Raw genomic sequence first — 27,197 nt, 5'->3', positions numbered from 1 at the left:
GATTGGGGTCCATTTCCCCCTTTTTCAGCAGTGCATACCTAATGTTAAGTTCAATCCCCTTGACTCAAGCTTCCTTTGCTGAGGATTATCCTCGTTTTCTCTTTCTTGACGATTCAGGCAGTTGCATGTCCTGAGAATCCTTGCTGGGAGTAGCAATGCCATCATTTTTAGGGCTTTGATAGTGAGTCTCTTTTTGACATTCCCCCTCCTACTTACCAAGGGAATCCGAGCTTGATCTGGGGGAGTCTCCACCCTCAAAGCTATGTGGGCAGTTCCTGGCGAAAGTGAGTGTAGCACAATTCGTGAAAGTTTTGACGGCCAACGAGGTACTGATCCCCTCTAGGGTCATGAGGTACAGACAGTATATTTTGATAGATTATACAATTTGTATGTACCAGCAAGCAACCTTGAAGTTCCTTGTAGCAAGAAAATGTGTGAGCATTCATCCTTTACTAAGTTATTTTGTTTGTTTAGTGTTCTTGGTCTACACCAAAAACCTTGACATTCTAGGTTTCTTTGATGTGTGGAATTGAGGTTCTTGGTTTAACACGAAAACCTTCATATTCTAGGTTCCTTTGAGGCTTGGATGGCATCTACATAAGCTTTTTGTTTTCAAGCCGGGGTCTAAGATGGTGGCATAAGCATGCAAGAACATCTCTTGCCATCAGTTGGTGGTTACCATGCAAGAACATCTCTTGCCACGAGTTAGCCTTGTGTTGTTGGTGGTCAGACTAAAAGCTTTTGTAAATCACATGTTCAAATTGGTCAATTTAAATGTGGCAACTGCCTACACAAGTTTAGGCTGAAGGTACTTACTAAACAAATTAAAGAGTCTCAGTTGCCATGGAGAACTGCTGGCGTGGAAAAACATGAGAGAAAAATAAGGCGGTGGTGGTTTTTTTTTTTGTGTGTGTGTGTGTTGGGGGGGGGGGGGGGGGGGGGGGGGGGGGGGGGGGGGGGGGAAGGGCGAAAAGGGCCCACCAAGCAGAAGGACTAAAAAATCCAGTGTGCCGAGGCCAGAAACCCAGCAGACACCTGACAGCATATCTTTGCTGGCACTATTCGAACCCCTGACACCGCTACCAAGATTTGTCCATGCAATTGCACTTTTTGTAAACACCTTCCAGCACACTTCTCGTCCAGCTGACCTCCCCCAGCCATGTCAACCCCTTCCAACTGATGGCAGTGACGAGGTCTAAAACACTGGAGCCAAAGGCCAGCGTATGTAGTTGTTAACTGGACTACTTTCGCTAAGTTCTCAAGCCAACAGACCACTGTTGTACTGCCCTTTCAGCCAATCTATCTCATTATCTGCTCTTAGGCTTTCATTCAAGGAGTGTTTCTCAAAAAATTAACTAAAAACAGTTCACAAGAGAAAATTCCTGAATGTCTACAGTAGCATGGCTTCTTCACAACTACTGCACAATCAGATCTATTATGAGCAGTATAAGTGTAATACTAGAGTAAAAAGTGGAGAGTGTTAGGGGCCTAGTATAAGTGTAATACTAGAGAATAAAGTCGAAAGTGTTAGCGGCCTAGGAAAGGCCGCCCTCTCTCCACCCTCACATACATAATCCTCTACAGTGAATGGCAACATTAAAGTTGACCTGCATGAAAGCCCATCCAAGCAGAGGCCATGTACTTGCTACCCGAGACAAAGCCCAAGTTTACTAAGATGCTGCATGGAGGTTCATACAGAGGACAAGCGAAAAATAAATCAATTGCCAATACTGAATAAAGATTTCATGTAGCCTCAACTATATCGATAAAGCATCAACCGCAAAGCATGCCTGGGAGGTCCTTAGAAATTCCCATATGAAAAGCCTCAACTAGAACCTATGATCAATAATATGGCCTGTACCGAACAGGCCTACGAAACCTCGGTATCCTCCTGCAATGAGGCAAAAAATGGGTCAGTGACACTTGTCTTTTTCTAGATCCACAAAATGGCTCTCTCACGTTGCGCCTACCCGTAACCATATGCATAGGGCGGCATAAAGGGCCTTCGTGGGCGATAACCAGAGTAAGGGCTGAAACGGCGCCCACGAAACTGCTTCATACCCGGAACATTAGTCCTTTTAGCTGACACCTGCAAAAAACAAGCCAATTTTGATAAATCGCCCAGAGGGAAACTATCACAGCTACACAGAGACTCGTGGACTGCATGGTGCAGCTGAGGCTGGATACAGATAAATCACTGACAGTGGATCCCCCCCAGGCGGGTCCCTTTTTTGTGTAATCAACCCATGGAGGGGTAATATAGCCTCACAATGGAAACCCCACACGGGTGGTTCCTTCATTTGTAACCAGCCCAATGAGCCTATTGCATGCTCCTTGCGGAGTGATATGCAAGCCTGTACTTTCAAGAACTGATTTCCTTCGTATGAACTCACCTTCAAGGGACGACCATGGAGCTCTGACTCATTTAGTAGAAGCGCGTTTTGCACAGCTTCTACCTCCAAAAACTCCACATATGCATACCTGTAAGAAAGCAAAAGAAAAGCTTTGCCCATAACATTCAAGAAACAACCAATAGTAGCAGGATGGAGAACAAGACTTCAAAACTACCCCTTTGGCTGTCCAAATTTATCGGTCAAAATCGTCACACGATTCACGGTGCCACACGACTGGAAGTGCCTGCTGCACCTCCCTCTGGTGTACACGAGTAATCAACCTGACCACCACAAGCATGTAACCAAGTAAAGCTAAAGCAAAGAAAACCCAACAACTTGCTTGAGCCTCACATAAAACACTTCCAAAGCATCAGACATGGCACAAAAAGCGTACATTACCGACATATACTGAGCGTGCATCAGCTTCTTCTTTGTTCTGCTGCTGCGCTGCAGCGCTAGCTGGATCTGGACATATTTGTACACGCCCTTTGAGATTCGGACTCAATCAAAAGAAGCTAAAAGCTATAAATTAAGCTATATTAAAAAGAGCAGATGCTATCGGCACTACCTTGCACCACACCCATCTCCTTTTCAACTTTGGCTTGCATATCTCTCAGAGCAGCTGCTTCTTCTTCATTTCCTTGAGGCGTCTCTTCATTTCTTCTAGTTCCTAAATCGATGAATGATCCCATCAGACCATTTATCTTGCAAACTAGCTGTTGATTTCAAAAAAAAATGTGCTGAACCAGCAGTTCTTTCGACCTGTTATGCTCGTATCATACTTGTCAAAATTTGCCAATGGCAAGTCCCAACCCTGTTCACGTTTTTGCCCAACAGGATCCCCGTTAAGCCACAAGTGTCCCCACCAACCCTTTCCAACACTGTTGACACCAACATTGAAAAGCCTTGCTTGGCAAGTTGGAAAGGCCACTGTCACCATTTTCGGGATTTACACGGTTTGCAGGCATTTATCAGATTTACTGGACTTTTGGACAAGCGTTGGGAATGGATGGTTATATGGGTTCCGGCACCCTGGACATCTTGATGGGTACCTGAGAATAGGACACAAGGCTTCAATTATTGAGGGCGTGTGCCCAACTAGTGTGGAGACATAGTTGCTATCGTACACCATATGGTACCGTACGATATCGTATGGTCCGAAACAACGATTTTATTACCCCCCCCCCCGCCCCCTGTTTTTATCATTGCTGTTTTGACCGTTTTTTACCCCTTTTTAAAAAAAACATGGCTGTTTTTGGCTGTTTTTGACTGTTATGGGGCTTGCTTGCTTTGGACCTTGGCCTTGGGTGGGTGCCTTGGACTCTTTGGCCTCCCTTTAAAAATCTCTCCTCCAACTTTCTCTCCATCACAAGTTTCAAGCTCTCAAGCCCAAGCTCTCATAGCCTTTCAAATTGATCATCTGTAAATTTACCCGTACTTTACCGTATCGTATTCCAAAATTTCATACAATACGGTAAATTTCCGTACGGTATTGTACGACCGTATGCCAACAACTGTGTGGGGCAAACAGGGTCAAAATAGGTTTTTGTGCACATTAATAAGGCCTAGACCTTAGCATTAAGTTTTGGGAAAAAAACATAAAAAGCAAAAGCATGTGGAGGAACATGCATGTGCATGTATATATGTGTGTGTGTGTGAGAGCACATGAGCATCATCATCATATTTATTGGAGAACTTCTTCATCACCATAGCGTTCTCCTACAGGCGTTACCGTATGGGGGCAACCAATCGGTTTGCTGATGTCCTTAGTAGGATCCCCGAGATCGATGGTATATCTTTGGCTGAGGAAACAACTGACTTCTATCTTTCTCTCCAAACATGATTCCCATTTTGGTCATGTCTGTTGACCCAAGGATGCTAGAGCTACACAAAGAAGCAAACATGTACATAAAGATCATAGAGATGGTGATGGATAGAGATGCAAAGCTATAGATTGCATTGAAATATGTGGAGCTCAAAAATCAACCCACATATAATATCAAAATACAACAATAATGAAAAGGTGGGTGTCCTTTCACACCATGGTGCTAGGGGGAAAAACCCAAGGGAAAAAAGTGCCCCTAGTTATGCCCTGTTCACATGTGGTACTACAACCATGTGATATTCCAATAAACCACCCCCCCCCCCCCCCCCCCCCCCCCCCCTTGTATTGGCAATGTGAACCTATACAAGGTCGGTAGCAAATTACTATGTAGAAGAGTAAGCCCAAAGCTTTGCGGAAAGCTTCAAACTTCTCTAGAGACAACACCTTTGTGAATATATCTACAACATAGAGCAGTAAGTGTGATCTCCCTGCATGTATCCTCTCCTTGACATAATGATAATGAATCTCAATGTGCTTAGTGCGTGCATGAAACACTGGGTTTCGTGCCACGGCTATAGCACTCTCGCTGTCAGTGAGTATGCTAGTGGGTGTCTTTTGACACTCACGAAGATTAGCCATTAATCTCCTCAACCATACACAATCTATTGTGGCTGTAAAGACTGCCCTGTACTCAACCTCACAAGTAGAAAACAGTGGGTTGCTCTTTGCTCAACCATGATATGCATGAATTTCCCAAAAAGAAACAATTCCCACTGGTGGATTGTCATGTGTCATAGTCACGAGCCCACTCTGAATTACTATAAGCATGAAACTGCAAGCTACCCCTAGGATATACCAAAGCAAAATCCAAGGTGCCTGAAAATGGTGAAAGATCCGCTTCACTGCTTGCCAATGCTTTGTACCTGGGCTGTGCATAAACTTGCTACACTAGGAAACACCAAATTGAATATCTGGGCATGTGTTGCATAAGTGTATGAGACAGCGTATTGCTTGGTTGTAAACGCTCATGTCAAAAGGCCTCCAACATCATGCATGCTCAATTTGAGCCCTAGTTCCATTGGAGTAAAGATGGGCTTACAATCCCGAAACCCAAACTTGTGCAAAAGCTTCTGAATGTAGTTTGACTGTTGTACATATATCCCAACATCTGTCTGCACAAATTGTATTCCCAAATAGTAATGCAACATTCCCAAATCTGTCATCTCAAATGAGGTTTTCAATTCAGTTTTGAAGGCTGAAATCTGTTTTTCGTCATTCCCACTTAGCAACATGTCATCCACATATAGAATGAGCATTATCAAAGTGCCATGATCCTCTTTCACATAGAGGGTGCTCTCTGTTGGACTATTCCGAAATCCCGAGCTGGCGAAATAAGTATGTATCTTCGCATACTAAGCTCAGGGAGCCTATTTCAGACCATAAAGTGCTTTCTGGTGCCTGCATACTTTTCCTTTTTTTGGAAAAATTAGTTAAAGAAAAAACCAACCACAAAGGGCTAAGTACAAAACCACGACGGGCTAGATACAAACTCGCCTTCTATAAGGGCGCGAAACAAATAATCAAAGGGGAAAATGCTTCTCCTACGGCTAGCTACTCTTTGAGGAGAAGGCTATCTCATACAGGGGGAGGGGAGAGGGGGGGAACAACCATACAGGTGGTCTGATGCCAAGTGAGGTCACCGCCTCTATCTGGGAGGAAAGGGCCTAGCCTCCAAAGTCTCAAGAAGGCTTCCCACCGCTTCCGCTCCACAAGTGCCACAATCGAATCGCGCCGTGGAGTGGGTGGAGGATCGGTGGGATCCCTAGAATGCAAAAAGGTCACTTTAAGGTTAAGGAAAGAGAAAGAGAAAGAGAAAGAGATGTGAAAACAAGATTTGAAAACATGAGAAATGGGTTTACCTAATACCCTCCATAGGAATGTCGGGTTCCTCCTTATCAAGCACGGTGGTCTCACGAATCGCAGCTAGAACCTCTCGCATGAAGTGGGTGAGTAGCCCCAATGTGGAGCCCTCCACGTCGGCCATGCGCAAAACCTTATACAAGGGAGTCACCGCAATGACTATGGCACGCACCTCACGCCAAAAGGACTCTCTCATGCATAGCCATTGAACAACTCGGGCCTCGTCCGCACTAGTCACCATCTCCTCTCTTAGCCATGCGACGAAATCCCGGGAGACCACAGTCACATGGAGTTTCGGTTGCACGTCCGCTCCAAGAGAAGCCACATGTAGGCAAACCGCGTGGAAGAGGGCTTCTTAAGCGCCAAGTCGCTTTGCTCGTGAAACATAGCGAGCACCTTTACCTTCTTTGTGAAGAAATTCACAATTGATAGGTCTTGTGCAACCACCCTCTTCACCCGCTCTAGCTTTCCACATCCTCCATGAGTAGGTCTAGACAATGGGAGACACAAGGAGTCCATACAATGGATGGGAACTCTGCCTCTACCAAGCGCCCCATTTTGCGGCAATTGGACGCATTGTCCGTGATGACTTGAATGACATTTTCATGCCCGACCTACATGTAACACAATGGCAAATGCAATGACATTCTTAGAAGCTTGAACATAGATACTAGAGACTTGAGAGTTAAAACTTAAATCACAATGCACATAGTACATACCTCTATGATGGCTTGTCGGATATGACGATAGATAAAGTCTTTGGATGTTCTTTCCCCCGCCTTTCCGGTATCCACGGCGCGTAAGAAGTATGTGCCGAGACAAGGATATTCTTGGTACCCCTCTTCTTCGGATCACTCCATCCATCGGAGAGGATAGAGCAACCATACTTCGCCCATCCTTCCCGCACGGGTGTGAGTTTATTGTTGATCCTTTGCCTCTCGTCATCAAGCATAGTGGTGCGCATCTCATGGTAGGTGATACTATGTCATTCGCCATGGGATGGCCCCACCTCCGCAATGGCCTTCACCATTTTGTGCCATTGTGGAACCTTGAGCACATGGAAGGAGAGATTGCAATCGATGACCGGCATGCAATCTCCATGTTTGAACCGATCGTGGTTTGCCTCATTGCCGGAGAGCTCTCCTCCCTTGGCCTCTTTGATTGGAAATTGGAACCGCCTGAGGCAGAGCCCGAGCCGGATGGAACGGGGAAAGGACTCACGGATGCAGAGATACCTGACATGGAAACTCCCCCACGTCCACCTTTGCCTTGGTTGCGGATGAGCGAGTACTTCTTCACTATACCATCCGCAATTTCTTGAGGAATCTCCTTGCACGGCGCACTTTCCCACCACGCTTGGACACATGTGCAAGGAGCCTCGTGGCGCTACTTGTGTAACCGTTCCCGCAAAAGTTGCACGTCCATTTCCATGACCCCGAATTACCGGTAGATTTCATGCCAGTGATGGTATATAAGGCAAAAGCCTCATGCTTTTCCTTTCCTCCGAACCTCATTGCCAAAGTCTAGAGAGAGAGAGAGAGAGGCTAAAGCCTAGGCCCTAGCTAGGCCCTAGAAAGCGGGGCTCGGGAAAGGGAGAGAGCTAGGGGGAAAGAGAGAGAGAGAGAGAGAGAGAGAGAGAGAGAGAGAGAGAGAGAGCTTGAACCTTGAGAGTTGAGATGAGAGAGAGAGAGAGCTTGAGAGCTTGAGCCTTCAGCTTGACTCTTGAGGCTTGAGCCTTGAGAGAGAGAGAGAGAGAGAGAGAGAGAGAGAGAGAGAGAGCATAAGAGAGAGCAAGCGTCAGAGATCTTATACAAGCACCAAGGTGAAGGAAGCCTAAGCCACGCCCCAAACAGGCGAAAAAAACGATCAGAAACAGGCGGAAAAAAGTGGTTGAAAACGGCTTTTTTTTTTTCTGATTCGTTTCGCTTTCGTACCGTATGGTACAAAACGTACATTTAGTTTCATTTGGCAGCAGCGAAACGCGAATAGAAAAAAAATACGTTTCGTCGGTGTTTTGTTTTGTCTCGTACATTACGTGCAATTAATGCAGTACACGTCCCGCAGACAACTATGCATCCAGTAATGCTACTTTAGCCTTTTCCTCGGGGGTTTTCTTAGGTTTGGATTCCTTATTCTTCTCACCCCCTGGACTAGAGCTAGAATTGTTGTCCGTCTTAGAGTCTTTAGAAGACGGAGTACCCTTCTCCAACTGGGTTTTGGTACTAGACAGCGGTTGTTTGGCTTGCCTCCATTCAAACTGAAGGATGGACGACCCGTTCTATTTGAGTCCATAGAACTCATCTGCCAGGTTAGTCATATACTAGGGAGGGAGAAATCTGGTCTTCAGGTCGTGGATGAAGGTGTCCCAGTGAAAAGTTGTGACACCTGTGGTCGGGTCTGTGTGTAAACTAAACCAATGCTACCACCAAGTGACTGCCTCACCTATAAGGTGGGGAGCCGCTACGTGGACTTCATCTTGCGGATCTATCCACTTAGCCAAAGGAAAATATGCATTAAAATGATGAATAAATTGATTGACAGCAGCTGAATGATCACACTTACCGTCATACTCACTAAAGTTTGGTTAATCCGGATGACGATCATTGATGTTGCGGGTGGTGGCACCTATGGGCGGAGAGAATGAAGAGAGAGTATTTTGAAACTACAAATGCATGGCCTCCCTTTTCCGCTTGTGTTCGAGTAACAGTTGCTCATGATCGACCTCTTTTTGGTACTCTCGAGCTACGAGGTCAGCCTAACACCAGTCTTCTTCAAGCCTACGTTGGGCGTCCTCATATTCCCGTCTTTCTGCTTTTTCTTGTTGCTTTCTTGCTTCTACTTCAGCTTTCTCTTTCCGCCGTCCAGCCTCATCTTCTCGTCTTTGTTGTTCCATCTGAAAGAAAAGAGAGATGAAGTCGGAGGTAGGTGGAGTGGGTTTTGTTGCAATGGCCTCCAAGAGTTGGAGATGCTCCATGAGAAGTTGGTTCTAAGCTCTGAGTAGAGCTATGGTATCTATTGTTGGTGAAAGAGTATGGTTTCCTTCGAGGGAGACGTCTTCCTGATGATGTGTACTCTCCTCTGTAGACATTTTGCTGAAGTCGGTGGTCGTGCCAGAGTGAAGTTTTTGACCATACAAAGATGCTCTCACGCTAGGATGCGGTGTGTGTGGACAAGTTGAATCTGATACCAATGTAACATGTAGCGGAATTATGCGCAGATGAAGGATCCTGTCACACAAAGTCTCACACCACCTTTTGTATCCTGAGTTTCGTGAGTCTTTAGCAATCCACTTTATCACTTCAAACTTTAAGAGATAGAGAGAGAGAGAGAGAAATAGAGATCTGTACACCTTATTGGGTCCCAAATTACCCACCGAAGGGTCCCCTCCAATTGCTAGGAGAATTTGCTTTATTTCTTTGAAGAGAATGACTCTAGGACTGACTTTGGGATTGTAGATAAGCCAAACGCAAGACCTTCCAAAGACCAAACCATGGGTTGACTGCAAACTGTTGTAGAAGCACCAATGATGACCAATCTCAATGCCAATGCAATCTTCCAAGGGGCCGTAGGAGGACTGCAAACTGAGGCTGAGAGAAGGGCTGAATTGGGGACTCTTTCTAGGGCTGAATATGCAAACGATGAGGGCTATGTATGCTGTGTTTTCCTTCACCAAGAGGGTGGGAAGAAAACAATGAAGATATGAATGCTGGATTCTAATGTGAGACTAAGAAGGGCAGATGGACTGAAGCGCTTCTTCACAATGCTGATGATGATGTGTTTTCTGATTGGTTGAATGCTTGGATGCTTGACTGATGGTGATGGATGAGAGAATGCAATCGCTACGTATTCATATGCTTGAATGGAGCTGGTCGGCTGGCTGAAGGGCAGGTCAGCGGACTTCATAAAGCTACACGACTTGAATATGATATATATGCTGAATATAATATTTTAATGCTGCCCCACTGAGCATTAATGCTGCCGACTGGGTATAAAGCTTGGATAATAGGGCTAAGGCTTATGCAATGAATTAAATGCTATGGCTAAAGGTTAGAAATGCTAAGGGAAGATTCACATGCACATGAGATGAATGCTATGCAATGCAAACCATGACCTAATGCAAACCCTAAGGCTTCTACTAACTTCTATATGCATGAATGATTCTCTTCAAGTGGGTTAAGTTGCTTGACTGACTGACTGACCTTCCTTCTATAGCTAAGGAAAGACCTACGTAGCTCATGCCTGACATATCCCAGACACGGGCTTACAATGGGATACGACAAAATCATATCCTAAAGGGTCCTTTTGTTGTACAATGGGATACGACAAAATCATATCCTAAAGGGTCCTACTGTACAATGATGAGCCATCTTGTCACCATGCACTATAGTGCAGAGTGCATGTGACACCAATTTCCCTTCTTGGAGATGTGTACGTAAAAATGCTCATCTTGAAAGGACCCTTTAGGATATGATTTTGTCCTATCCCAGACGGGGGCTCCCCCATCTGGGATACAACAAAATCATATCCTAAAGGGTCCTTCAACTATACAATGATGCACTAATGATGAGCCATCTTGTCACCATGCACTACAGTGCAGAGTGCATGTGACACCAATTCCCCTTCTTGGAGATGTGTACGTAAAAATGCCCATCTTGAGATCTTTGCATGGCATCCTCCCACCTCAAAATGCCTCCATAGGTTTCCAAAACACACAAGATTTCATTGGTAATAGCCAAATTTTGGAGTACCAATAAAGTCCCATATGTCTCCAGACATGACCAAATGCATAGCCTTCAGCTAATATTTAATAATATGCTACAATATGTAATTTGCCCTAAGCTAAGTGGAAGACTTGATCCCCATATTTACAGCTGCTTAACATCCCTCAGCTAACAGAGAGAATATAATGTCATGCCTCATCCACAATAAATCCTCTATCCCACATCTCATCTGCCCAATGCCCGTTGATGTATAGTGCATCATTCCAAACCATCACAAACCTTCACAGAGTCCATTACTAGACTGCAGACATAGACATTGGATGCTTAAGGTGCATGATTGCTGTTGATGGTATCTCATGGATTTTGATATATGCATTATCACCTTTCCTAAAGCCAGCCTCAATCATGAGCTAGCACATGGGTCAAGCCTGAATCACTCCCATTCTAAAAAAACCTGCAGTTCTCCCACCGAACCAAAAAGGAATTACAACTCAGTAACCCATGCATTCAGCATATCCATGTGGGTTGCACACAGAAACCACAGGGATTCTCTTTTTTTCTGCAGGTATCCTCTGTTGATTCTCATTCCTACATTGACAAGGAAGAGTAGGTTTCACTATGCACATGCATGACACAAAGAAGATATTGCTCAGCATACTAATAGAATGCCAGAGAGTCATTCAGTTGTCTATGAAAGTAACCATTAATCAAGTAAGTAAAAAGACGTGTTGCTCTCTACTTGCATGAGACCCGTGCACACGGCGCGCACACACACAAAGAGACCCTCTTAAGACAGCACAATTGCAACCACGACTTCTTTCTTTCCAGGGACTAATAAGTGGAGGGTATGTGAAACAGGCATTCAGTGAATGGTATGAACACGAGCAAAAGGACACATTCCATCTTGCTGCGGTCAGAAGTAAGACCCTGATTCCACTTGCTCAGTTTCAGCAGTTTATACCATCATGCGGAGAAAAAAAGCTCCAGATGGGCAGGAAGGAGTGCGAGAGAGAGAGAGAGAGAGAGAGAGAGAGAGAGAGAGAGATATTAAGCGTCTACTAAAGACCAAATGGGCCTATGAGACCAAAGTGATACAATGATGTCCATGGCATCTCTCATCATGGGATGGAAAATAAAACAGAAAGAGAGCAGAGTTAAGCCAGCCACCAATGTTGGGCAGGAGTTCAATTTGGCCCTTCACTTGATATGTTTGCACGTGTTGTGCTGACATGTCCAACAGGATAGCCAACAAGATGCGTACATTCTGAGCAATGCTGACTTGGCGGACTCCCCACATGCAGCAGGACGCATATGTTCTGAGTGATGCTGTCTTGGTGGACTTGACGGCATCCATGATGTCAACAAATGGATATCCTGGTGCCCATTTTCTTCTTTACAGCAATTCTAAACAGGTAACCACAACATTGACAGCAAGCATAACCATGGCATAGACATCATTACCCCTGCAAACAATCAGACTCAGGTTTGAAAAGTCAACTATGAGCTCCTAAAAGTGCAAATACATGTGTCAAGAACATATTTGAACAGTAAAAGAGTAAGGCTAACCTTAGAAGCTGCATCTTCGCCAATGCCATCTTCTCCCTTCCCCGTCCTATCATCTAGATTGCCTTCTAAATCTGTTTCCATGTCTCCTTCTACATCCTCAGGAATATCTCCTCCATAGACTTCATGCTCCTCCTCCATGACTTTTAAAGCGAAAGTGCCTGACGGATACCAAAGAAACACAAAGACATGAAAAACATGAGATCTCTTAACATGGAGCAGACGTTAATATATATTCTCTCTCTCTCTCTCTCTCTCTCTCTCTCTCTCTCGTTCAGAGCATAGAGGACGGGGCTCACGAGGAGTGGCAGTATTGTTTAGAGAGGAGCTACAGCCACTGATACATATAGTCCGCAACAGCCACTGATACATTTAGTCCGCAGAGATGAGCAGGCTAGGTACATGTGGGTTAGACTGAGGGGCAGAGACGGGTAGATATCTCTACATTGCTATATGCTATTTTGCTCCTAGTACATCAGTGTATGCATCACCTAGCGGGCAGTCTCCCTTTTCTATTTTGGATGATGACATTTGGGAGTTCTCCAGGGATGGTGACTGTCATGGCCCTGTGAAAATGGAATAGCACAAGTGTGGGCATGGTGGTTGCAAAGTCAGATGTCACGTGCACACCAGTCAGGTGTACAGTGACATGGCATCACTCTATGGCATCATTAGCATCATCAGACATTATCAGGTATTTTACTGGCATTTATGCAATTTAATAGGCATTTTCCAGGCATTTATGGGGCAGCCGACAGCAAGTGGTGGACATGACATCTGGCCGACTGCATTAGTGCTGGCCGACCAGCCCTCTCACACACATATATATAGGCGCCTCTCCATTCAGCATACACACATCATCATCTGGTTCTTCATGCGTTTTCAGCCTCTTATCTCAGCATAGAGGTCAGCGCATATCAGATAGAAGCATTCAGCAGCATAATCAGCAAACGCAGCCTCCTCTGGAGCATCATGCGTTTCAGCATATCATCATCAGCAGCATTCAGTTAACGCATCATCAGTTCAGCCATCATCATCAGCAAACGCAGCCAGTTCAGCCCAACAGGTCTGCGTTTCATCATCCCATCAGCATTCAGCATCTGTTCCCAAAGCCTCCCTTCAGCGTTTCCTTCCAGGAGACAAGGGAAAGAGTGGTCAGCAGTTCATCCCGCATTCTCAGCATATATTCAGCATATTCAGCAGTACAGATCCATTTGGATCTCATTGTAACCGCATTCATTCATCTAATATAGCTGCATTGCATTGACACCAATTTATCTATCTCTTAAACATCATTAAGTGCAGTTTAGTCAGACTAAGGTTGTGATTACTACAGTCATAAGCTCTCACATGTCACATCAGAATATTGAATGATTCACATGGGGGGTGCCCGGACAGAGTTAATGATGTGTGGACATCCCTAGGTGTGAAGGGGGGAACTAGAACATTAAACTTTTAATGTTTATTAAAGTTGCCCCTAGGCCTTAGTGGCCCCTAGGGACTTTTAAAGTTTGGGGCCCTAGGATTTTTATGGGGAGGAGGCCACTCCACTTTTGGAGTGTGTGCTTCTCTCTCCTCCCCCTCTCTCTAGCTTTTGGGAAAAAGAGTCGTGGAGCACTCTTGTGGGTTCTCATGCGTGGAAAAGCAGGAAGAGGAAGAGTCGTTTGAGAAGTTGTGCTGTTGCTGTTTTTCTGAGTGCAAATCAGCCGTACAGCCCTGTACGGACAGGCTGCTGCAAGTACTCTCTCTCTCTGGGACTGGCGGCGCACACGAACTGCTGCGTGTACATCTGCTGAACCATGCGGCTGTAGCAGGCGACTGTACAGACAGGCTGCTGGTTCAGGTACTGGTCGTACAGTACTGTACGACTGCCGTACAGTGTACGGACAGGACTGGCACAGGTTGTGCTGGACTGAACTGCAGTAGGCGGCGCTGGACAGGTCTAGTTGCGCAGGTTCAGGCGAGTACAAGTGTAGATAGCAGGCGGCGTTTGCAAGTACAACTCTTGGCACGTATCCCGAGGTAGTACAGACGGGTACGGGGCTGTTTTTCAGATCTGTACATTCAAAGACAGCATAGAAGTGAACACAAGGAGGAGGGTACAGACAAGTTCATCTGTTCATCTATCTCTCTTTCTACTGCTTGGTGTCTGTTGCAGATATGAGCTATCTGGCCCCTTGTGAGAGGAGGGGTATGGCAGATTGACAAGGGTTGAGACAGAGTTTGGACAGTACATGTATGTATGAGCTGAGATGTTGAATCATGTACTTGAGTTATGCCAGATGTATACTCATGGCTGCCCTGCTTAGTGGTCTTGGCTGATCAGAGGGAGGCACAGTGTGTTATTTTGAGACACAGATCTGTGTGCATAGATCCTCTGTGCTAAGAGGTATTGTGGGCCGTCAGATTGGACATACAGGTGTAATCTCTTGGCTGATTTTTGTTGTACTCAGCCATTCATATTTTTGGAATTGAATAAAGAAATATCGCAAGGGGCGCCAAGCTTTGGGGCCAACAGGTGTCGCTTTGTTTTCAGATTTGGGCACTCTAGCCCCAATCTTTTCTGTTTTCATATCTAGACTACAAGTGGACGGGTGACTGCTAGTCTACCGCACTCTGGTTTCTATCAGAGGCCGGTTTCAAGGTTCCGTCCCCGGGACCAATCATCAACTTTCTGAAGGGGGTGAGCTCGTGGTTGCTTTGAAGAAAGCCATCGCTGAAAATTTAGCAAACATGTCTGATACACAGGATGAGTACTTCTATCATGAAGAAGAAGAGCAAGAGACTTCTCCTGAGAGAGATGTATCTGAGGATATTTTTGCAGGAGAACAGGCTGCAGATGTTGAGCCTTATGAGGATGTAACACAGCCAGAGGATGTGCATGGTAAAGAGGATGATGATGCTCGGTTCAAAGATCGCTTGGCTAGTGTTATGGATACTTTTATGCAGCTCACACAGAGTGAGAGATTTGCTGAATTTATGAGATCCCGCACAGAGCCCGAGAAAAAGAAGAAGAAGGTTCGTTCTAAGAATCTTCCGCAGGGTCATAGTGGTGCCATCCCACAGGAACCATCTTTTGGCCAGTTTCCAAACATGCAGCATGCTTATGGTGCAAACTCTCAGAGTTCCTTCTATGGACAGCCACCTATTCCTCAGCAGAACATGCATCCAGGTTATTTTGGTGGTGGCTCGGTGTTCCAATCTATGACTGGGGGTTACCCTCAGGGAGGCATGGGTATGCACGGGCCTTTTGGAGCTAATTTTCAGCCTGGTATGCAGGGAAATATGTATGGTGGTATGCAGTCCGGTATGCAAGGAAATATGTTTGGAGGCATGCAACCTGGGATGCAAGGCAATATGTTTGGTGGTATGCAGCCAGGTATGCATAATGGAATGTTTGGAAACATGGCTGGAATGTATGGTATGCCTGGTGTGGGAATGGGAAATGTTGACCCAATGATGGGTATGAATGTTGGGGGTAGCAATCTTGCGAAGCCACTTCCATATGATAATCTAACGCCTATGGGAAAGGCGAAGGATTACAAGGAAGGGGGAGCTGCAGTGAAGTTTGACACATTCAGTGGGGCCAAAGATAAATTGAAAGCACTTACCTTTTTACAGCAGTTTGATGCTGCTTTTTCTGGTGGGAATTACACAGAGTCTTCTAAGGTGAGGAAAGCTGCCACTTTTCTCAAGGGCAATGCTTTGCAGTGGTGGTCTACTCTTCTTTTGCAGGGCATAGCACCCACCACATGGGTCCAATTTAAACAGGTTTTCTCTTCCGTATGGCTCACATCTACATTTGAGGTGGATGTTATGACCGCATGGCACAAACTGGATGCTTCAAAGTGTGATAGTTTGGAGGATTATAACAAGAAGTTTTGGGAAGCTTTACTCCCAGTGACTTCTTATCGTGCGGTGCCATTATCTGAGCAGGTAGAGAAGTATTGTTGTGGGCTGCCCAAAGAGGTACGAGATTATTGTATAAAGACAAGAGTAACGAACATGTCACAGATGATTGAAAATGCTATGACAGCTAATGTGTTACTCACTGGTGGTTCATCTGGGTTTAAAGGCAGTAAGAAATTGAGCAAGAAAGCTGAAAAATTTGGGCATGCTTCTCGTGATGCTAAAGGGTCTTCAGAGACAAAGTATAAGAAGTTGCCAATGCCCAAGAGGACTTCTGAGGAAAGACAGGCTTTGAGAGATGCTCATAAGTGTTTTTACTGTACTGAAGAGGGGCATATGTCATTCAATTGTCCCAAAAGGACTCTGACAATAAAGGAGAGCCCAAGCCAAAGAAACCAAAGCCTTCTGCAGACTTAGTTCCTGATCTTGTGGGGGAACAGCCAGGTGGTGAAGCGACAGAGTTGTGCAGGGCATGGGGCAAAGTGAGAGATCAGAATGCCTTGATCTTCTTTGACACAGGTGCTAGAGCCAACTTCATTTCACCAGATTTGGCTGGCCGATTGGGGATTCGCGCAGAGGAGATGGGGCCGTTACATGAGGCTAATATGGCTTGTCCAGGGTATGCAGAACCCGTTACTCCTATCATTGGGAAGCTTCGGCTTCATTTGCAGGGTTATGTGGACAGCGAAGAGTTCTTCATCATGCCTTTGGATAGCTGTGATGTTTTGTTGGGGATGCCATGGTGCCACAGAGTACATGCGGTGGTGGATACTTACAATAGGAAAATCACTCTGACTCATAGAGGGAAAGAACATGTATTGGATGTAAAACTCAAAGGGGAATCTGTTCCTATTGTACCCGCTTCGGCGATTTCATCAGTAATGAAAAAGCATCTTTCCGCGTACTTGATTTATGTAAAGGATGCACAGGATGATGAGTCTAAGTCTAATTTGTCTATGTTAGATAAGGACAGGACTGATTTCTTATGTGGGTTTCAAGACTGTTTTTCCGAGTCATTGCCAGGAGAACTTCCTCCTGAGAGGCCAGAAGATCATGCTATTGATCTGATTCCTAGTAGTACTCCACCAAATAGACCGCCGTACCGTGTTAGTGCAGCCCAATAGGAAGAGATTATGAGTCAGGTGCAGGAGCTTTTGAATAAAGGGTTGATACAGCCTAGCTCATCACCCTTTTGCTCACCTGTGCTCTTAGTGCAGAAGAAGGATGGTTCATGGCGCATGTGTATTGATTACAGGGCGCTGAACAAGAATACCATCAAGAATCGATTCCCCATACCGAGGATCGATGACATCTTGGACCGCTTACAGGGCTCCACCGTTTTTAGTCGTATTGACTTGAAAAGCGGGTATCATCAGATACGCATTAGACCCGAGGATGTGCATAAGACAGCATTCCGAACCACGTTTGGGTTGTATGAGTTCTTGGTTATGCCCTTTGGTTTGACAAATGCGCCTGCCACATTTAACAGAATGATGGACAAGATTTTCAGGCCTCATAGAGAGTTTGTGGGCACATTCTTTGATGATATGATTGTGCATTCACAAACTGAGGAAGAGCATAGAAGGCATTTAGCCATTGTGTTTGCAGAACTCAGGAACCATAGGCTGGTTGTTAATGGCAAGAAGAGTGAGTTTTTCTTGCAAGAGATACATTTCTTGGGGCATATTGTGTCTGCGCATGGAGTCCGTATGGATCCAGCAAAGGTGGAAGCAATACTTAATTGGCCAGCTTTGAGGACCGTGCATGATGTACGCAGTTTTCTAGGATTGTGTTCCTATTACAGGCGTTACATACGGCACTTTGCTGAAATTGCTTCACCTCTTCATGCTTTGACGAAGAAGGCAACTCCGTTTAGATGGGCTGATCGGGAAATTACAGCATTCAAAAAGCTCAAAGAAAAGCTTACTTCGGACCCAGTATTGGTGTTACCAGACCTCCGAAAGGCTTTTGTTGTCCAGTGTGATGCATGTGGAACTAGCATTGGTGCAGTTCTCATGCAAGAGGGACATGTCATAGCCTATGAGAGTAGAGTATTGCAAGATGCCGAGAAGCATTTACAGGTTTATGAGAAAGAGATGTTGGCTGTAATTCACGCTCTTTCTACATGGAAACACTACTTGCTTGGGGCTGATTTCACTGTATAGACAGATCATCAAACCTTGCGTTATTTCCTCACGCAAACTAAGCTTTCAGAGAAGCATATGCGTTGGGCAAACTTTTTGTCAATGTTTCACTTCCAGATTGTACATGTGGAAGGCAAAAAGAATGTAGTGGCAGATGCTTTGTCACGCAAGCCACAGGTCTCTGCAGTTTCACTTGCTTATCATCATGAGCTTGATGAAATGAAAGAGCAGTATGCCCATGATGAGGACTTTGAAAGGTTGTATGATCAGATGTTTGAGGGTCAGCGGCATGAGCACTATACTCTCAGAGATGGGTTTTTATTGATGCATGGCAAACTGTGTGTTACCAGGCCATTGCGACTCAAGGTTATAATTGAAAGTCATGCTCCACCGTATGCAGGTCATAGAGGTATTGACGCCACGGTCAAAGCAGTGGAGACTTTCTTTTATTGGCCAACCTTGAGAAGAGATGTTGATGCCTTTGTGAGGCAATGCATCGTATGTCAAAAGGTAAAGTTTGACCGTCAGAAGACACCAGGGTTATTACAGCCTTTACCTATTCCAGATAGACCTTGGGAGAGCATTGCCATGGATTTTATATTTGATCTTCCATGGACACAAACGGGAAATGATGGCATCTGGACTATCATATGCAAGTTCAGTAAGCAGGCACATTTCATTCCCGTGCGTAAGACGATCAAAGTGGATCATATGGTGAAGTTGTTCATGGCGAACATCTTCAAGTATCATGGCTTGCCTACGTCTATCATTAGTGACCGTGATCCACGGATGACGAGTTTGTTCTGGAGAGGGTTGTTTGACAACATGGGTACAACTCTCAAGTTTTCATCGTCATTTCATCCATAGACAGATGGTCAATCAGAAGAGGCTAACTCTACAGTGTTGGATCTTCTCAAGTGTTATGTCTCAGAGCACAAGCAACAATGGGAAAAGTATCTTCCTTTGGTGGAGTTTGCATATAACAACACTGTACATACCTCGACAGGCAAGGCGCCTTTTGAGATTGTGGAAGGAGGGAAGAAGGTACCACCCATTTTGCATACAAAGGATAAGATCTTTGAGGCTGATCAGTATGTGGAGAGCTTGGATGAAGCTTATCGGAGAGTTAAGTTGGCACTCCAGAAAACTCAGCAGAAGCAAAAGAAAGCCGCAGACCGTCACAGACGTGATTTACAGTTTGCATTGGGTGATTGGGTTCTTTTGCGCTTTGAAAAGGCTAGACTCAAGAAGATGAAGGGTAAAGAGCGCTTATTCCCTAAATTGAGTATGCGTTATTATGGGCCTTTTCAGGTTTTGGAAAAGACTGGTGAGGTAACCTATCGTTTGAAGTTACCAGATCACTGGAGGATTCACAATGCTTTTCACGTGAGTCTTCTTAGACCTTTCCATGGGGATGTGCCTGAGGATGTATCAGATGAGGCTCAGCCGGAAGTTGAGGAACTTGATGAGGTTCTAATTCCAGAGCAGATACTGGCACATAAAGAAAGGAAGGTACGAGGTAAAGTTTCCCGTCGCTATCTTGTGAAGTTCAAGAACTATTCACCGATGGATGCAAAGTGGATGGAGGAAGGTGACTTAACAGATTCACCTCAGGTTTTGCAGCTTTATCTCGATGCCTTTGAGTTAGAGCCGACTCTTGTTGTGGCTCATTCAGGTTCAGCAGAGCATGGGTCTGGAGCATTACCTGATGCTAAAGAGGGGGGTAGCACCTCCACTCCCTTGATACAGACAGGCTCAGATGACATCTAGAGGTCGCTTGGTGCAGTTTTTATCTCACCCGAAGGTACTGAGGCTGACAGTACATCTGTTTATGGGATTTCTATGATATATGTGTACTAGTCACATGAGATTTTGGTGGATATGTATGGTTCACAGTGGTATACAACTTGGACTATTACTATGCCATTGGTTTGCAGTGAATGATGTTACATGTGCATGGCTTAGAGAGATTGGGACGCTGATCTTGCCATAATGTATATTTCACTTTGGATATTTTGCTGTATCACCAGAATGCAATCGAGGACGCTTGCCATTTTTCAAGAGGGGGGTATGTCATGGCCCTGTGAAAATGGAACAGCACAAGTGTGGGCATGGTGGTTGCAGAGTCAAAATATTGAATGATTCACATGGGGGGTGGACAGAGTTAATGATGTGTGGACATCCCTAGGTGTGAAGGGGGGAACTAGAACATTAAGCTTTTAATGTTTATTAAAGTTGCCCCTAGGCCTTAGTGGCCCCTAGGGACTTTTAAAGTTTGGGGCCCTAGGATTTTTATGGGGAGGAGGCCACTCCACTTTTGGAGTGTGTGCTTCTCTCTCCTCCCCCTCTCTCTAGCTTTTGGGAAAAAGAGTTGTGGAGCACTCTTGTGGGTTCTCATGCGTGGAAAAGCAGGAAGAGGAAGAGTCGTTTGAGAAGTTGTGCTGCTGCTGTTTTTCTGAGTGCAAATCAGCCGTACAGCCCTGTACGGACAGGCTGCTGCAAGTACTCTCTCTCTGGGACTGGCGGCGCACAGGAACTGCTGCGTGTACATCTGCTGAACCAGGCGACTGTATGGACAGGCTGCTGGTTCAGGTACTGGTCGTACAGTACTGTACGACTGCCGTACAGTGTACGGACAGGACTGGCACAGGCTGTGCTGGACTGACCTGCAGTAGGCGGCGCTGGACAGGTCTGGCTGCGCAGGTTCAGGCGAGTACAAGTGTAGACAGCAGGCGGCGTTTGCAAGTACAACTCTTGGCACGTATCCCGAGGTAGTACAGACGGGTACGGGGCTGTTTTTCAGATCTGTACATTCAAAGACAGCATAGAAGTGAACACAAGGAGGAGGGTACAGACAAGTACGTGCATGCGTGTGAAGCAGGGTTGTGGAAACAAGTGCCTGCAAGTATAGATTGGTACCGTTGCTTCCTCCAGTGCTGATTCACAAGCTGATTTTGGTAAGCTCCTCATCTGTTCATCTATCTCTCTTTCTACTGCTTGGTGTCTGTTGTTGCAGATATGAGCTATCTGGCCCCTTGTGAGAGGAGGGGTATGGCAGATTGACAAGGGTTGAGACAGAGTTTGGACAGTACATGTATGTATGAGCTGAGATGTTGAATCATGTACTTGAGTTATGCCAGATGTATGCTCATGGCTGCCCTGCTTAGTGGTCTTGGCTGATCAGAGGGAGGCAAAGTGTGTTATTTTGAGACACAGATCTGTGTGCATAGATCCTCTGTGCTAAGAGGTATTGTGGGCCGTCAGATTGGACATACAGGTGTAATCTCTTGGCTGATTTTTGTTGTACTCAGCCATTCATATTTTTGGAATTGAATAAAGAAATACCGCAAGGGGCGCCAAGCTTTGGGGCCAACAGGTATCGCTTTGTTTTCAGATTTGGGCACTCTAGTCCCAATCTTTTCTGTTTTCATATCTAGACTACAAGTGGACGGGTGACTGCTAGTCTACCGCACTCTGGTTTCTATCAGAGGCCGGTTTCAGTGACATCATTCTCCTGGGGGACTTGAATGCCAGGACCGCCCATAACCAGACAGTATTTTATGATACCTCAGAGGAGATGTTGAGGGAGCTTGATGTTAGGGATATGGGCCTATCTAGACTCTCACAGGATGAGGAACATACAGTGTATGGGCGGTATTTGATAGACATGGGGACTGCACATGGATTGGCCATCCTGAATGGCCTACAGAGATTCTCGACATCGGGCGGTTTCACTAGCTTTCCACATCGGCATGGTGCTAGTACAGTGGACTATGTTATGGCTCAGCCCAGTCTCATTCCCTCTTTTCAGGATTTTATGGTAGGCACTAGGCCGGTTGGAATAGCAGTGGATCATGCTATCTTGTCCTTCACTCTCACATTTCAGTTCAGCACCGCTCCATTGGGACAGGTCTCCACACACACTCGTTATACCTTTACGAGGGAGACTGACACCGTGTACACGGATGAGATATACAGACGCTTATGTGCCGAGGAGCTAGGACGGCCATTAGATGAGCTCACTCAGATATTGATAGAGACACTTCATGCTGCAGCATCACAGGCATATCCCCATAGTCAGCCTACACAGAGACCATCTGGGAACATGCCCCAGAACAGCTCGTATGATGAGTGCAGAGAGATGAGGATCAGATTACAGAGAGAGGTGCTCATGGGTGTTACCACTCACAGACAGACACGGATTACCTTCCCGCACCTAGTGCGACGGAAGAAGAGGGCTTATCTTGCTCAGTTAGAGAGGAATTTGTATCAGTTATTTATGAGTCAGGACTCAGGCGAGGCATGGAGAATATTCCATGAGCCTTGACCATCACCAGCCATTACCTCCACAGAGATTTGGGGTGAGTATGCAGCATCCCTGTACATAGCACCAGGACAACCGCCCCTGCCACACCCATCGGAGCCATGCCCAGAGACATGTGCTTTCTTTACTGCTGAGATGGTAAGGAAAGCTATTGACAAGATGAGGACTGGGAGAGCATATGATCATGATGGTTTGGTAGCAGAACACTTTATTCATGCCAGAGATATGCTTGCAGAGCTTATTGCTATGATGTTTAATCGAGCCATGTGTGAGGGTTTTCCTGAGACTTGGAATATGTCCACGATTGTGCCTATCTTCAAGTCAGGGGATCCCATGCTTCCTGGGAATTATCGTACCATCATGATTGGTCACACATTGGCTAGATTATATGCATCTATTCTTGAGCAGGAGTTGAGTAGATGGGCAGAGAGAGAGGGCATACGTGCATCAGGGCAGGCAGGGTTCAGGAGAGGTTTCTCCACTCTTGACCATATCTTGACACTCACAGCTATTATTGAGGAGGCAGATTATATGGCAGGAGGATTTATTGTTGCTTTGTGGATTTCCGCAAAGCTTTTGACACAATACCGAGAGCCAGACTGATGCGCAGACTACAGGAGATGGGAGTGCCCACAGAGCTGATTTGGGGAATCATGGCTTTATACAGGACAGTTGTGGGGCAGGTACGTACTACTCATGGTATATCTGAGATGGTTCACTCCACTATTGGGGTGAAACAGGGCTGCCCCCTTTCTCCCACCTTATTTGAGATGTATGTGGATGAGGTTTCGGACTATGTAGAGCGGGACGGTGACAGAGGAGCACAGCTAGCAGGGACATGGATTCCGCTGTTATTGTATGCTGATGATATTGTGCTGATCTCAGATTCTCCAAAGGGGATGCAGCGTCATTTGGATGCATTGCACACGTTTGCACATGACAGTGAATTGTCTGTTAACCTTGGTAAAACCAAGGTGATGGTGTTTAACACCACAGCACAGTGGGTTAGGAGGTCAGTACCCACCTTTACATATGGTCAGGAGACAGTGGAGTATACAGATGCATATACTTACCTTGGTGTGGTTTTCAGTGGCCCACTATTTTCCTTGAGGAGAGCAGCGGAGACCAGATTGACCAGAGCTTATGCAGCATTGGGGAGACTAGAGAGGATGTGTTCGCATGTTCAGTTTCAGGAACCTCGAACAAAGCTCTGGCTCTTTGACACTTTGGTCACTTCAGCCATGCTGTATGGAGTGGAGATATGGGGACCCTCAGTGGATCACCACAGCCGAGCTGGTAGCACTGATGGATGGAGATGTATGGAGAGGCCCTTGGTTTCTATGATTTCCCGGATGATTAGGGCGACGCTGCGTAGACATAGAGGGGGTCTCTTGAGAGCGAGGGGATCAGAGAGGGAGAGACACCTACAGAGGCAGATTACAGACTTCTTTCGACCAGAGATTGAGCAGTCAGGCCAGTAGGCATTGCAGCTAGCCCCAGAGTATAGCCGCACCAGAGGTACACTGATTGATCGGGCTCTAGAGCTGGGGCGGTCCAAGCGCCCCAAGATGAGAGGCCCATCTCGACACCGGCGGAGACTACAACAGAGGATCAGGACCATACTAGCACGGCATGGGAGACGTCCAGTCAGAGTACTCACCATGGAGGACATTGAGGATATCCGCCATCGACCGATGAGAGACATCTTTGGATAGTGATGTATATGATGCTTACCTTTGTTGCTGGAGTTTTCCTCCCAGATGTTATCCATTAGGAGCTCCTAGTACCTTACTTTTCCTCATAGTTGTTTCAGTTTTAGTTAGTTGTTTAGTTGTTTTTAGTTTTTCTTACACACACATTGTATCAGATCCACCAATTGTTGTAACCTTTTTGGTCTCATAGGTCATTTTGTCCTTCTGAAGATGTTAATATATCATTTCATTTTCTCTCTCTCTCTCTCATGGTGTGAAGCTGCGCAGGCCCCCCTCCCTGCTCACGCTGCGCGCTGGTGGTCTCTCTCTGTCGCTCTCGCTGCCCATGCCCCCTCTGCCAGCTTCGCACCTGTGCCTGCTGTGCACGGTGCCGCTTCACTGCACGTGCCCCCTCTGCTCGTTCCATGCCTATGCGCCTGTGCACACAGCGCTGTTTCTCTGCCCACACCCCCTCTGCCAGCTTTGCGCCTGTGCCCGCTGTGCACCCGGCTCCTCCAGCCTTAGGGAAGTTTTTACAGAGAGGGACATTATCTTCTTCACAGAGACCCGCCAGACCCCGGAGAGAGGGCTACCATGCATTTCAGGCTATGAGTGGGCATCTGCCTACCAAGAGGAGACACGCACATGTGGTGGGGTAGCCGGTTCTGGCGGAGTGGCGGTACCATTCAGGACACATCTACAGCCCATGATCACCCTAGTCCACAAGGACGCAGAGGCACGCTTTATGTGGGTGAGGTTACAGGTCACACTGGAGAGATGTATATGCATTGCAGTATGTTACTTCCCACCTAGGAAGTCCCCATATGCTATTCTAGAGGAGAGAGAGCAGTTTTATCCCCTCCATGCAGACATCATTGAGTTCTCACGCTTGGGCAAAGTTCTCCTTTTAAGGGACTTCAACTACAGGACTCAAAGCGAGCAGGCATCTATATATGACCAAGAGGAGCCGACCATGCAGGAGATAGACTCGAGGGAGATTGGCATTCAGCGAGTATCACAGGACAGAGGGGACATTACAGCATCAGCAGGGAGAGAGTTCCTCGTGTTGGGGACCACACATGGCTTAGCCTTCTTCAACGGGATGTCCCGTTGACCTCCTTCCAGAGCTCTCACATGTTTCCCACATGGCAGACACTCGAGTACAGTGGATTACCTCATGGGATCTCCAGCTTTAGCCACAGCCATACATGCGCCCCCTTGGAGCCGACCATGCCTACCTCTCCTTCAGCCTCAGCTTTTCCCAACCATCCTCACCACCACCACCACCCCCATCTCCCACTACACCCAAACTCACTTCCACCATGATGGGGACTCGACTTACTCCAACCATCTCTACCAACATCCAACATATGTAGACCCCAATCTCCCCCTAGCTGACCTCACCTCTCAGCTCACCACAATCTTACACACCTCTGCCATAGCCGCATTTCCATCCACCAGCCGATCTACCGCCAAACCCCCCACCAGCACCATGCCCCAGAACAATTGGTATGCCAAGGAATGGTGCACAACACGTGAGCGTCTCCTATGCAAGGCTGCAACTGGCCAAATCTAAGAGTGAGATGCTCAAAGGATTAACCAATACACAACCAGATGTAATAAACTAGCACATGTTCACATCTCCATCCATATGGCACACATATGCACGATCCCTATACGAAGTACCAGATCAGCTCCCCATCCCACCACCATCACATCCACGTCCCATCACATTCACCTACTTCACACCCACCATGATAGCCCAAGCCATCCGGAGACTCAAAAACACTAGATCACAGGACCACGAGGGCCACTTGGCAGAGCACATCTCCCATGCCGGGGAGACTCTAGCACCCCTCCTCGCCCATATGTTCAACCGGGCTCTTCGGAAGGCCCCACCCACCTGGACAGCCCATATCATAATACCCATCCATAAAGCCGGAGATCCCATGGACCCCAACAATTACAAGACTATTATGATTGGCCACACACTGGCCGACTTTATGGGTCAATACTTGAGATTGAGCTCATCACACTAGAAGAGAGACCTGGGCATAGAGAATCAGGGGAGGCAAGCTTCCACAGGTCATTCTCTAGTTTGGATTACATCTTCACCCTCCGAGCAATCATAGAAGAGGCCAAAGCACAACAGCGACGGGTTTACTCTTGCTTTGTGGATTTCCGCAAAGCATTCAATACGGTGCCTGGAGCCAAACAGTAACTACTGTAGAGACTCTAGGATTTGGGGGAACCATCAAACATGATTTGGGGAATCATGGCATTATATGAGTCAGTCATAGGGTAGGTGAGATGCCCAAGAGGATTATTAGAGGAGATCTCTAGTACCATTGGAGTGAAGCAAGGATGTCCACTGTCTCCCACTCTCTTTGGCGAGATTTCAGCCTTCATTGATAGAGAAGGGGGAGGAGGCGTATATTGTGATCATCAAGTGTGAACCAGGGATACCTAATTTTCCTCTCAAAAGCCACATGCGGGCTAAGTGACAAATGCGAAAAGCTGCACATTCTACAATGATCTATGTTCAGACCACCCAAATAGTTACCAGTGCTTCCAAGAAGTACCAAGCACTACATGCCCAGTTCCAAAAGATTCTCCTTCGGGACAATATCCCTCCCAAGCTCCCCCCATCTAGACCAAAGCTCCTAGGCTCCACCGAGCAACTTTCCGTATCGCCTAAGCAAGATTA

At 46.3% G+C, this 27,197-nt stretch overlaps 1 pseudogene across 1 annotated transcript in view; it reads right to left on the bottom strand.

The window, feature by feature from the left end:
- Positions 1-1,379: 1,379 nt before the first annotated feature.
- LOC147620801 (polyadenylate-binding protein 2-like) overlaps positions 1,380-27,197 on the bottom strand; it is a 56,538-nt pseudogene continuing 30,720 nt past the window's right edge. The window contains exons 2-8 of the transcript XR_015269995.1: positions 12,426-12,583; positions 2,962-3,063; positions 2,788-2,858; positions 2,569-2,674; positions 2,394-2,481; positions 1,971-2,089; positions 1,380-1,891 (exon numbers count right to left, since the gene is read on the bottom strand). The product of XR_015269995.1 is annotated as a polyadenylate-binding protein 2-like (transcript). The remainder of the gene's footprint in view (positions 1,892-1,970; positions 2,090-2,393; positions 2,482-2,568; positions 2,675-2,787; positions 2,859-2,961; positions 3,064-12,425; positions 12,584-27,197) is intronic.

Source organism: Cibotium barometz, chromosome 31 (assembly GCF_041138505.1).
Source record: "Cibotium barometz isolate CiBa-2024 chromosome 31, ASM4113850v1, whole genome shotgun sequence".
In the NCBI taxonomy this organism is placed as follows: domain Eukaryota; kingdom Viridiplantae; phylum Streptophyta; class Polypodiopsida; order Cyatheales; family Cibotiaceae; genus Cibotium; species Cibotium barometz.
This window is presented reverse-complemented; position numbering and strand designations above follow the sequence as displayed.